This window comes from Marmota flaviventris, chromosome 1, assembly GCF_047511675.1.
Source record: "Marmota flaviventris isolate mMarFla1 chromosome 1, mMarFla1.hap1, whole genome shotgun sequence".
In the NCBI taxonomy this organism is placed as follows: domain Eukaryota; kingdom Metazoa; phylum Chordata; class Mammalia; order Rodentia; family Sciuridae; genus Marmota; species Marmota flaviventris.
Genome location: NC_092498.1, coordinates 41,263,696 through 41,275,397, shown reverse-complemented (window position 1 = coordinate 41,275,397; position 11,702 = coordinate 41,263,696). Strand labels below are relative to the sequence as shown.

Below are 11,702 nucleotides of genomic sequence, written 5' to 3'. Positions count from 1 at the left end.
TTCTCTTTACAGAAATGAGTGGGGAAGAGAGCATGTGAAATTCAAGGCTGTTGTTGAACACATTATTTCACCAAATCTCTGGATATAAAACAGAAATTAAAACTGAGCTTGGAAACTGGAGTTAGAGGGCTCTGAGTTGCTCTGATAAGAGTTAACCAGGCTAGAGACTAAGTGGCAATAAATGACTTTTTTTTTTTTTTTAATAATGCAAATGTCCAGTACTCAAGTACAAGTTTTTACCTTGTGGTTTGAAACCTTTTCCATTTTTCAAAAACATCAAGGATTAGTTCTCTACATGTGAAAACTTGATCTAATGAGAATCTGAGAATGTACACAGGTAATTCAAAGGAAGAACAGAAATGTGGGGGAGCATATCATAGAGCAGAAATAGGAAAGTATATATGTAAGATTTTGAAGTAATCCAGAAATAGGTGACTTCAGAAGGAAAGAGATTCTACAGCTAGAGATGTCTAGAATAAAGGTAAACAGTTACCTTGGGATTCAGGCACATTTAATTTGGATTTAAGGGGCCAGGGTCTCTTGGTGATCATGTGGATAACTGCTAGTGTAGCACTGCTGTCTCATCTGCTTCAAATTTGAACTAACACCTGTGTACCCAATATTGGGATAACAACCAGACATATTTAATTTGTATATATCAATTCTGATTGACCTTAACTAGGATAATAGTTTAAATACTAATCATATTATTTTTTTAAAAAAAAGTAAGACGGGTGTGGTGGCACATGCCTGTAATCCCAGCAACCAAGGACACAGGAGGATTGCAAGTTTGAGGTCAGACAGGGCCACTTAGCAAGGCCCTAAGCAACTTAGTGAGATCCTTTCTCAAAATAAAAAATAAATAAATAAAAAGGGGCTGGATATGTAACTCAGTAACAAAGTATCTCTGGGTTCAATCCCCAGTACCAAAAGACAAAAATAAATAAGTAAATAAATAAATAAAAGTAAAATTATACTAAATTTATTCCATCCTTTCTCCTGTGGTTTTCAGCATTGCTTTTCTTTCACACAAATATCTAAAAAATAAGAAACAATTGGTCTTAAGTTATTTAATTTTATTGGTTTCTCTTTAGATACTTTAAACATGTCATTCTCAAGCCTCAGCTTAATTCACTTATATATAAGAAAAATTAATTACAAAGTAAGGCTGAGAAAGATATAAGGCTTTTCATCCCTTAATTTTATATATCCTTCTTCTTTTATTGTAGAAATGTTTATTGACTACATGGCATGTGTTGGGAAGATTATACACCACTGCATATAGATCCAGAGTGAGGTGTCATTGCATGGAACCAGGGCAGAACATACCCCCTCTGACAATCTCCACCCTGAGCTCAGCAAGGTGGACCCTATGCCCTAATATCAATCATAGGTTGTTTTCACTACACTGAACCTATTTATCCTATCATTCTACAAAAATCTATCCCCAAAAGATTAATTCATTTGTCTTATCTCCTTTTCCCCTTACTCTTCTTAAAAATTATAGTGAATATATGACAGATTCACACTTAACTTTTAGAATGCAAGACTTTCTTACGGCATTCATATCATAGAGATGTGATCTAATGCCCAGATTTGGTTCCCCAATAATTGAATTATTTTCGCTCATCCTTTCAGATATTATTTCAGAACTGAAAAATAACAATAGTATAATCACTCTATTGTTTATATGAAAAAGTCATTTAAAACTTTGGACTATTTTCCTCTAGACAAAGAAAAAAAGTAAAATTCATCAATCATGTTCTGCAGAATGTCATAAATGCTGCAATGAGTTGCCACAGTGGTAGAGAAACAGCCAAAGTTTTCAAAAATACCAATCACAAGATATAGTTGAATCATTTTAAAAATGTTACATGGAATATTTTCAGGGAAATAATATTTTTTTCTTGTTCACATAATTATCTGAGCTAAGTGTTTCCTTTAGTGGTCAGTCAGGATTCAGCAAGAATCCTACTCACATGAGTAGGATGGTTCATATTCACAGGCCTTCAGAAAGAGAAATTAACTATATTTTACAAAACTCCATTCACATACATTTTTTTCTTCTGGAAACTAGATGTCCTTTGTTTCTAGTGATTATTCAAAGTGACAAATCATTCCCTTAGGATAAGCAAGACCTGAAATAAGCCAGGGTCCTGTTTTTCTTCACTAGTCTATCTCATCAAGATAAGTTTAAATAAAATTGTCTTTGCCTAAACTGGTTCCCACAAGTAAAAACAGGTTCACATCTTCACTACTGTTTTGGACATCTTCTATCAAGGATGATAATTTGAAAAAAGCTTGAACATCCTGTATCAAGGATAAATGTTTTGAAAAAAGTATTTTGCTCTTAAATTTAGCATTTTTATCTTTTATAAATGATTTGTATTACCATGCACTAGACAGAATAATGGTTTCCAAAGATGCTCACATCATAATTTCAAGAATAGGTAAACAGCTTTCCTTGCCTGGCAAGAGGACTTTGCAGATGTAATTAAGTAAAGGACCTTGAGCTGAGGAGATAATCCTAGATTATTCCAAATTAATCACCAGTAAGAGGAGCATCAGTCAGAGAAGAAGATGAAATGACAGAATCAGTGGTGGGAATTGCTGGGAGCCATTAGCCAAGTAGGTATGACAATTTCCTTGCCAGCGTACCCCATGTTGCAGTGACATTGAATGTAGGTGACCTTGCTCAAGGACCAAGGCGGATTAGGGCGTTCCCGGTTTAGGTTCCAGGTTTAAGGTTTAAGATTATTCCTGCTGGGAATAGGGCGTATCCTGCTGCCTGAGTTCCCCTTGAGTTCTCACGGGATTCAGACAGTATATTTTGGAGATAGAAGCCCAGTGGATTTGGATTTGGGCAGAGAACGTGGATTTGGGCAGAGAATGTGGATTTCCCCAGAACGTGATTGTAGACGGCTGGTGTGAGTTCGGGAATAAAGAGTTGCTGTTTGAATCTACAAGCTGTGTGGTGGCTCGTGATTGTGTGCCCAGCCAGACTGCGGCATTTGTGCCCAGCCAGACTGTGGCAGGAATGATGCAAGTCTATGAGCCTAGGAATGAGAAGGATCCAGAAGCTGGAAAAGGCGAAGATGCAGATTACCTGTCAAGCCCCAGAAAGAATGAAGCCCTGTCAACCTATTTTAGATTTCCAAACTCCAATCCTTTATAACAACACAGTTGTTCCTTTAAGCTCTAAACAGATAACAATTTGTTAGAGCAGCCACAATCACATTTAAAACATTTTAAAAATAAAATAATAGCCAGGCCTGTGTAATTCCAGCAACTTGGGAGGCTGAGGCAGGTGGATCCCAAATTCGAGTCTTGCCTCAGCAATGTAGTGATCCTGTTTCAGAAAAAAAAAAAAAAAAATAGAGCCTTCAGAAAGGGCCTTGGTACTCTCCTGGCTGTCATGCTGGCCTCCAGTGACCCTTCCAAAGAAGGGGCAAGGGTGCCTGCTGCTGGGCATAGTGTGTCCCTGGAATGTGTATTTCTTTGCTCTTCTATTTGTGCATGGCCCTTGGTTACCTCCGATTGCTGTTCTGGGAGTGGATTTTATAAAGATCTTTTCCTTAGCATAAGAATGTTGTCCAGGAAAGATTGTGCAGATGACTGAAGCAGAAGTTCAGGGCTTATGTATCAATCTCATGAAATCTTGCTCAGCCAGCCTATTCTTTTGGAATTAGAAGTACCACTGAAAATTTGTGGAGATATTCATGGACAGTATACAGATTTACTGAGATTATTTGAATATGGAAGTTTCCCACCAGAAGCCAATCTGTTTTATTGGGAAATTATGTGGACAGAGGAAAGCAGTCTTTGGAAACCATTTGTTTGCTATTGGCTTATAAAATCAAATATCCAGAGAACTTCTCTATCAAGAGAAAATCATGGAAGTGCTATCATCAAATGCATTTATGGATTCTATGATGAATGCAAATGAAAGTTTAATATTAAGTTGTGGAAGACCTTCACTAATTGCTTTAACTCTCTGCCTATAGCTGCCATTGTGGATGAGAAGATCTTCTGTTGTATGGAGGACTATCACCAGACTTGCAATCTATGGAGCAGATTTGGAGAATAATGAGACCCACAGATGTCCCTGATATAGGTTTGCTCTGTGATTTTCTGTGATCTGACCCAGATAAGGATGTGCAAGGCTGGGGAGAAAACCGATCATAGTGTGTCCTTTGCTTTTGGAGCTGACAAATTCAGTAAATTTCTGAATCATCATGATTTGGACTTGATTTGTCGAGCCCATCAGTTGGTGAAAGATGGATATGAATTTTTTTGCAAAACGACAGTTGGTTACCCTATTTTCAGCCCCGCATTACTGTGGCAAGTTTGATAATACTGGTAGAATGATGAATGTGGATGAAGCTTTGATGTGTTCATTTCAGATATTGAAACCATCTGAAATGAAAGCTAAGTATCAGTATGGTGGACTGAATTCTGGATGTCCTGTCACTCCACCTCAAATAGCTAATCCACTGAAAAAAAAGTGAAGAAAGAAATTCTATAAAGAAACCATCAGATTTGTTAAGGAGATACTTCCTAATATATAAGTGTGCACTGTAAAACCATCCAGCCATTTGACACACTTTACGATGTCACACCTTTAACTTAAGGAGATGGGTAAAGGATCTTAATTTTTTTCCTAATACAAAGATGTGCTATGCTGTATTTTAATAAGTATTCTTACTCTCTTATAATATTCAGAAAAAGAAGTTAAAACCAAATTCAAAATTATCCATTAAATTTACATCTTCATGTATCACAATTTTTAAAGTTGAAAAGCATTCCAGTTAAACTAGATGTGATAGTTAAATCAGATGAAAGCATGATGATCCATCAATGTGGTTTTATTGTTGCTTGGTCGTTTATTATTGGGGGCTTGTTTTGTTTGTTTGTTTTTCCTAAAATGATGGCAACTATTTTAATTTTTTTTCTGAAATATTTTTGAAAGTGATACATGGAAAGACCTTTAAAGACATTCATCAACTATTATTTTCCTGTACTTGACTACCTATTTGCCCTTACTAAGAAAACTATGCCTCATTATAGTAAAAGGAACTTTAGAGATTGAAAGTTTTTAAAAATATGCAAACTATCCAATCCACTAATTTTTAATCAAATAGTTTGGGAAAACATACAGCTGATAGTAAATATTTTTGCTTTTTACAGAAATTGCCATTGATTTGGATTTGGGCTTTTTGATGCTCTATTGTGTAGTAGCATTTCATTTAATTTTAAGATAAGTAGTTGGTAATGTGATTAAAACCTTGGCTTTAGATTTTAATTTGCACAAAACACTTTTTAACATGTCTACTTCCTAATAACATCCTCACCCGCATCAGTTTTGTTTTTGTGGGTTTTGTTGTTTGTTTTGTTTTTAAATCCACAGAACATGAGAATCATTTTTTGACAAGCCTTGGAAAGCTGATGCTCTTTTCCTCCCTCTGTACAAAGGATGTATTTAAATGGATGCTTATAAAATCAAATATGCAGAGAACTTGGGACGTATTTTCAACTACAGGTATTGGATGATTCACTATCTAATATATATACTATGTATACTATTTTAAGGCTGTGTCAGTAAGATTTTAATTCTAGTTTTTCATAATCAAAGATCATATGATATTGTATAGACATATAGTAAACTATGGTAGTTCACTCTGTACATGATCAAGAATTTATTACAGTATTTATTTTCTTCTTCTTCTTTTCTTCTTCTCCTTCTCCTTCTCCTTCTCCTTCTCCTTCTTCTTCTTCTTCTTCTAGATTTAGAATTAACAAATAGCAAGGAATAGAAAAGTCAACATAAAAATTTTAGAAGGAGAACTTACAGGACACAGGTTTGTGATTCATTAATGTGTTCCAAAATCTTTTTTTGAGCATTGTCAAATTTGTAAGATTCACAGGAATGGACATCATATTTATAACACCTTTCTATATGTGCTATCATAAAATTCTTTACCTTAATATTGTCTTTGAAAATGTTAAATTGAGAATTCTGTTAACTTACATTTTATGGATTGGCACATTTTATTACTGCAAGAAATATTTGATTTTCAGCACAGTGCAAAAGTTCTTTACAATGCATATGTCTTTTTCTCCTAATTCCATTGTGTTTTAAAGCACATCATAGTTTTCTCATTTAGTAAAAATTTTCTAATTGAAAAAAATAAAATAAAAATTAAGAGGGTTGGGGATGTGGCTCAGTGGTAAAGCTCCCCTAAGTTCCAATGCTAGTACCCCCCCAAAATTTTAATAAAATAAAATAACATAAACCAACTAATTCTTTCCATAAGGTTTCTAGGAAACTAATTTAGAGTCAATATTCATTATACAATAACTAAAGATGTAGTGATAGAAAAATTAATTTTACCTGGCTTAATTAAATGAATACTCTGACCATCTGTATCAGTTATACAAACAAAAGTCCAACCTACACCATTTTTCTCTTCCAATTTTAAAGATCGCTAGCCCTTCAAAGATGCTCATGTTCATTTTAAATATGATAAAATAATGCATAGGCTCTGAAATGCTTAGACAATAGTGTTTTAATATGTATATTAATGCCCTTTGAACCTGGACAGCTTGAAAAGAGCATAACCACAAGATAGAATTTATACCTGAAATGTTATAAGTTTAGTCAATAAAAAAGAGAAGTGATTAAAAATCTTGAATATGCAGGGATATAGGGCAGCATTGAGAAATGTTAGGATATTGATGCAAGTAAACAAAGAGAAAAATATTTGTTGCTATTAGTAAAAGCAATAAAAAATACTATTTGAAGAGAAGAAAATATGTTTCTCAAAATGAGTAATACTGGAATTTCATAATCAAGCTGGTAATCCTAACTAGAACTCATGTTCCACATAACAAAAGGAATAGTGAATCTTTAAAGACCTTTCCTTGATTGAAATTCTATGATTCTTTTCTTCTAAGATACAAGTTCAATAAAGAGCATCTCAATTGAACTATATTATCCTGATGAAGCAATAGAACTTAGGGGTATAAGTTCAGGATAGGCTTAGCCATTGTACTCTTTTGCAAATATTTCCCCTATAGAAGACCGTACTTTTTGTCCCTCTAAAAGCAAATGTAGAGAAAATTAGGACATTTAGAATACACAGAGAACTGATGTTGGAATCGATTTCTTGAAAAAGAAGAAATAATCAAAACCTTTGATCAGTATCTCACCATTGAAACCACTGATTACAACCCTGAGCAGAACTGTAAATGGGTTACTTGAATTTTCTTAATTTAGCTCCGAAATGCATATGTATGTAAAATACAAGAGAGTCAACAATGCTGCTAAAAATAATTCTTGGTTATTTATAAAGCATCTTTACTTATATTATGTCAACAATTCCCGTAACTGCCTTCTTAAAGGAGTATTACTAAACTAAACCGAGGACCAAAGAACCTAATCCAAAGTTGAGCATTTAGTAAATAGAAGAATAACAGAGAGAAAACCAAGCTTCGGGACATAAGGACCAGTTTTTAAATTTCAATTATTTTTGATTTTACTAGTAGGTTGTCCTGGTCTTTGAGACATAGATTGTGCTGCCAAACACAGAGCCCAAAATAACCATATGATCCCATAGTTGATAATTCTTACCAAAATATTGTGAGAAAAACTAGATTCAAGCAGTGAAAATACTTTGACCATGTTGTCTACATTAGTAGCACAACTGTCAGATCAAGTCAAGCTTGGAAGTAGAGAAATGGATTGATATACAAACAGAGGTTACTTTTTCATAAGTGATTTGAGAAGAATACTGTATGTTGTCATCACAGATAGCTCTTAGCAAAGGTTTAAATCTCATCTGCATTAAATGACAATGAAAATAAGAAGTTTATTTTATGGGAGGAAATGTATTGTATTGGCTTTATGCTGTTATTAAAATTTCATTCAAAGGTGACATGGATCAATTGAGGAAAAGTTTGCTGTGGACCAATGCCAAACCTAAGAGGTGACATTTAGATAGTGATCAGAGAGCTTCACAAAGGAAGTAGAAACTCCAATTGGGGTGGTTTAGGGGGCTATTTCCCTTAGAAATACACTTTCTTAATCCATTTTGCCTCTTTTCATTGTCTGGATCAATAAAAATGAATGTCACAACCAGTCTGACTCAACCCATTTTAAAATAAGCATTCAATTCTAAAAATACTTACAGAAGGAATCTGCCAAATATTTTAAAAAGAAATTAAAAGGATCATTTGATAGGAAAGCATTGCAATAATTATCACAATGCATATCATTATCTTTCTTCATTACTAATCACTGTTCATTCTAGCTGGTTCACTTAACAGGCTATTTTCAATCACTACATTTTTTTTCCTCAAATTTAATTTGAGTAAATGTAGTGATGTCAATTACAAGCAGTGAATCAGGGAAAAACTAACGATTATAGATAATTCGATTGTCCTGGATAGTTGCTCTAAGAGAATGTGCAAAAGCTTTATGAAAAAGGAAGCAAAAGAGTAATAGGCAACAGAATATGAGTACAGCAATAACATTTGTTCTTTCAAGCCTATGTTTTATCATTAAGTATCCAGAGTGTACCAACATCTGGTCAGAACCTGTAAAATAGCAGTCTTCACCAGTAAGGAATTAAATCAGGACCACAAAGTACCTATGTCACAGAGAGCTATTGGTTCTTAGCTTTCATCTCTGAAACTAAAAGTAGTTTAAAAAAAAATGTCTGTTGAGTGTGGTATCATGCTAATTAACATTAGCCTAAAGACACAGTTATTGAGTTACTCAGCTTTCTATGGCTGTAACAAAACAACCTGGTTAATTAATTAAAAAGAGAAAAAGTTTTATTTTGGCACATGGTTTTAGAGGTTCTTATCCGTGTCAGGTTGACACATTGCTTTGAGGCCTATGGTTGGGGTTTCAAACAAGCAAATGATGCGAGCATGTAGCAGAGCAAAACTACTCACCTTATATCCAGGAAGGAAGTAAGAGGGAAAGGAAGGAATCATGGTCTCATAATCGCCTTTAAGGGCACATTTCAAATGAGGTAAGGACCTGCGACTAGGCTGCACCTTCTAAACATTCCATGACTTCCTAATAGCACCACCCTGGGGAACCAAGCCTTTAACATATGAGCATTAAGCATGCAAACTACAGTAATAACCATTAGTGTAGGATATTGCTAATTAATAAAGGGCTTTGGCACAAGTATAAAGCTGAATTTTTCTGAAGGTAGCAGAAAATGACAGGCCCTGGCTTTAGTCACCATAAAGGTTCTATATTCCTCTGTTGCAATAACTTGCCAAAAACATCAATCATGTGATAAACGGAGGAATTCCTGCTCCTTGGCACTCTGCTACTGTTTTTCCAGAGTTAAGGGTGATGTTGGCCCAGAATCCTCTGTAAGTTAGGCTGGTACATCTGTGTAGGCTGGCATGAAGCTCCTCAGCCTGGGTCATAAATAACACTGTGTCCTTTGTATACACAGCTGCAATTCTGATTGTGTATCAGTAGAGCATACACTCAGAACTGATTTTTTCGTAGAGATAATACATTTATATTAAGCCCATTCTACTTTCCTCCCAAGCAAGAAAGTCAACTAGGATTGGAAATGCAATTTGTGGTTCACATCAAACCAACAAACATGTTTTGACTCAAGTGCCAACTGAAATGTCTCTATATTCAAGCCCAGTTGGAAAATACTCCATAATTGATTATCATTGTCTGCCAGGAGCTTGGGAAGGGAGAATAAGGGCAAAGCACTTTTTTTTCAACCATTCCCGCTGAGAACCAAAATTGTTACACTTACCTTATTTTTATATTGCTTTAGTCACTGTAATAGAATAGTAACTTCACAAAATAACCAACTAACCAGCAAGACAAGAGGGCTCACTGAAAACTAAGGATAGAACATTTGAGATATTGACTTAACATTGCAAAAAATCCTAGGGAGATAAAGTCTTAATTTTCTTTTACCAATACAAAGAAAGAAAAATAGTTAATTTTTATCACATTGAAAAAGCAACCAAATTTAACCCTAAAGGTTATTATTTCATTAACAATATTAGCATTATTCAATTTTAATACTATTTTTTGTGTGCTTTTAAAGTTCAGATCATCATGAAGAACACACATAAATAAAGTACTATAATTCTATTCTAAGTAAAGACATTAAATTCATGGGGATAAAAGTCATCAGCATTATAACTAAACCTTATAAAACACAATCTGGTATGGAAGAATATATTAGCCACCTAAGGATAATTTTCCCAGTGCAGAATTATTTCTGTAATAAAATACAGGTGATAAAAATAATTTTACATGCTTGCTTCAGTTGAAATTTGAAAAAATGGAAAATCATGCTTTATTTAAAAATAAATCAGTTCATTGGGAATTTAAAGTTTTCCCTGCCATCTTCCTTTGTTGCAACCCATAGAAGTCATTGTTCTGTGTTTTATTTTCCAGTCATCCTTTTTTAAAAATTTCCACAGCCCCATTAAATTGCTTCAGTTAAAGATCTCTGTATATCCAAACAGATCTCAATTAAAATCTATAGTCTGAAGGAGGAAAGAATTTGTCAGTACCCCAGTTCATTTACATGAATGATTATATCTAGAATATAACCTAAAGTTATGTCTTTTCTTTCATGACAAGAAAACATAAAAGTATACTTAGTAGAAATAACAGTAGAAAATGTGCAAATAATGCTAGTTGCCTTAGATACTAAACAGAAGTTTAATCATGTCTTTTTTTTAAAAAAAAAAAAACACCTATATACGCAGATACTTATTCTTGTAAGACTCATTAAACCATTCAGACTCATGCTGCTTTTGCTGGAGTTGCAATTTCCTACCAAGATCAACTGTTATATACTTGCTCTTGTGTGTATCTATTTCTATAATAGTTTCAAAGGAGATTTGGCAACATAGCCAAAAAATACCATCCTATGTAGAAATTTAAACCAGACAACACAGTGAAGACATTGAATTATATTTTAAAATCTTCCACTTTGGAAAACTCATGACTGTTTAAACCAGTGAATTCTATATTTGTTGGATCATCTTATGATTTATTTTGGCCATTTTCAAAAGCAATTTGGCCACTGAAAATGCAAGACTATATTACCAAGCATTTTAAATTGTAAAGAAATACTTTTTAGGTAACATTACCTCAGAAAATGCTATCAAGTAGTGTCTGAGCTTCTTTAAACTACATATTGACATGTCAAAGAGAATTGGTAAGACCTATAGCGGTTTCCCTCTGACCTCACAATATAAAATTATTCCTTCCTACACAAATCAGTGTTGAAAAGTCACCACCAAGTTTCAACTGGAAAATTATTGAGTTAAATGACTTGGAATAAGCTTTTCTGAAAAATTAGCAAAGATCCTTAAGCTCTCAATTAACTACAGTCCAATTATTCAGAATCTTTAACCATAAGATCCCATTTGGCATAATACCTTAAGGGAAAATGGGAATTATAAGGAAATAAACTTTCATTGGGGGATCAAAACTATAACACCTTTCAGGGAATGTCCAAGATAATTTATCTAGTCTTCTATTAATTCACACAATGAGGTTTTTAATATCTTACTATGTGCTACGCATCATGTAAGATATCGGATGAACAATAAAACTAAGACTGACACAGCTGAAACATAAGTAAGGCTAGTCAGGAGACAGTCAATGACAACATTGGCTGCTGTATGAA

At 34.1% G+C, this 11,702-nt stretch overlaps 1 pseudogene; it reads left to right on the top strand.

Moving 5' to 3' along the window:
* The first annotated feature begins 327 nt into the window (after window positions 1–327).
* LOC114085218 (serine/threonine-protein phosphatase PP1-beta catalytic subunit pseudogene) lies at window positions 328–4,508 on the top strand (annotated as a pseudogene).
* The last annotated feature ends 7,194 nt before the right edge of the window (window positions 4,509–11,702 follow it).